This window comes from Nematolebias whitei, chromosome 21 (assembly GCF_014905685.2).
Source record: "Nematolebias whitei isolate Nwh7 chromosome 21, NemWhi1, whole genome shotgun sequence".
Lineage (NCBI taxonomy): Eukaryota > Metazoa > Chordata > Actinopteri > Cyprinodontiformes > Rivulidae > Nematolebias > Nematolebias whitei.
This window is the reverse complement of record NC_056518.1, coordinates 9,972,753-9,975,020: the sequence shown is the minus strand read 5'-3', so window position 1 is coordinate 9,975,020 and position 2,268 is coordinate 9,972,753. Positions and strand designations below refer to the sequence as shown.

At 37.9% G+C, this 2,268-nt stretch overlaps 1 protein-coding gene across 1 annotated transcript in view; it reads left to right on the top strand.

Moving 5' to 3' along the window:
- Positions 1 to 2,268, top strand: part of ddhd1a (DDHD domain containing 1a) — a 24,844-nt gene that overhangs the window by 753 nt on the left and 21,823 nt on the right. The window lies entirely within an intron of this gene.

The window sequence follows — 2,268 nt, the reverse complement described above, 5'->3', positions numbered from 1 at the left end:
CACACACACACACACACCTTACACACACACACACACACCTTACACACTCACACACACACCTTACACACCTTACACACTCACACACACACACACCCCTTACACGCGCACACTCACCTTATTCATCCAGCGTCCAAATTACATTATTTTTGTTTCCCTTAGGATTTATGTTCAAATTTAATCTGGGTATTGGTTATTTATTTGAGGTATCTTTCTATTGCGAAATATACATCTGAAAAATGAGGGAGGGGGGTGGGTCTGTGATTGGAAGGTCGTCGGTTCAACTCCCCAAACCGACATCAAAATGTGGGTGGGGAAGGTGAAACACCCACAACCCATCTGCCCCACCCTGCCCCCCCCAGCACAGCCCATGCACCAGACCCCCCCTCCACACAGAGGCAGTGGTAGCTGGGTGTCTGTCAGGAAGAACCTGCACAGTTCACTGTGGTGGCCCTGAAGACGAGCGCTAAAGAAAGAACAAGAAGATGAATCTAAACAATCATCATTCTGATTGTTGAATTATTTGGTACACCTGCTCAGCCTTCAGTTGTTTTTTACTTCTTTGATAGATCTGACCACATCTGGTGTAGATCTGTCACAATCAATCAATTAATCACATGATAAATGAAAATATCAACCTCGTTTTCATTTATGGCTTTATCGTTTCTTCGTGTCTCTCTTTCTACTGAAGACACTGGATGATAAAAAGCTCAACTCTGATGTTCTTCACTGACCCCTCCCTTTCTCTTTTCTATTCAAAATCCCTTTTAACATCCAAAGTCACGTTTTTGGATGTTAAAAGCGGCTAAGTTGAGAAGCTAAGCTACGAGCTAAGCTAACAGACCGACCTCAGGGAAAAAAAACCTCCGTCTTGTCGAAGCTCCAAAATTCACAGTTGTGTCTTTATCTAAAAAATTGCTTTTCTCTGCAAAAAGAAGCTGAAAACTTGTTTACGTTTTTTTTTAACTAAAAGCTTTGTGTGACAAATGCTATGCTAAAGAGCTCAAACCACACCGAGCGTCCGCCATTTTTAGAACCAAAAAAACAGGAGAGACAGCCCATGTCACGTCAAGGGGCCTCCCTCCCATTTTTCTTAGACACACTGCTTGCTCCCTCACTATCCATCCTTTGGTTCAAACAGTCTTATACTGCCATCCACTGGTCAAAAAATGTGCTACACAAAATTAACCAACATTTCTTATTAAACTTGACAATTGCTAATTATTGTGAAATTTCAAACAATATTATCGTTTATCGCAATGTTTTTCTGAGACAATTAATCGCCCAGCAACATTTGTTATCGTGACATCATGATGTTAATTTACTGAGCTCAGCTAATTGCCAGTTTGTTTCCTTCCAGAAAAAAAGCAGCGAAACAAACAAGAATAACTCTATAGAGCTGGGATTCCTAAAGTTGGGGTGTCCTCAAATAATATTAAACCACAATAAATAAATTTCTGACATTTACCTCAGATAAATTCAAAGTGATAAATGGATCAAATAAAATGGTAATTGAGACAGTTTGTCATCATGCTCTTGTTTATTAAAGTTATTAATATTATTTGTAGGTAAACCAAAGTCAAAAGCATTCATTGTTATTTTGTGGATTGAATGATTAAAACGTTTCAGAACCAATAATAGAGTATCAAAACACTTGATCATGTTAGAGTTAACACACAATTAGTTGTCAGTAATGTGAATGTAAACTGATAGTTACAAATTCACAATAAATATAATAATTTAGACCCATATTGTACCTTTGAATCATTAAGGAACAAGTTAGAGTGCACGTTTATCTTGTCTGAAAATCTACAAACCAACTCAACCCATAAACTAATTACTGGTACTATGAAATATGCTGATTTGTTTTAATGTAAGAATAATAATTTATAATCTCAGTCTCTGCAGAAACGTCTCGTCTCTTTCAAAGTGTGTCTGATTGAAATTCTGCAGTTACAATAATTTGTCTCCTGAGAGTGGAGTGAGGTTCTTGTTAATTATGTCACTCCTGGCTGTAATAAAACCTGGCCCCTCTCTAATAAACACACAGACTTGCTCCTTGTGGATTTGAAAGACCTATTTAGTCAAAGAGACATCAGTTCTCTGCATGTCATCCAACTTTCAATCTGAACATTCTTAAGAGGCACTAATAACATTGTCAGATTGTTTTCTATTATAAGGATCACAACATTAATAATCAAGTTATTTTGTCTGTACACTTAACCTTTAGACCAGGGGTGTCCAATCCTGATCCCAGAGGGACACTATCCT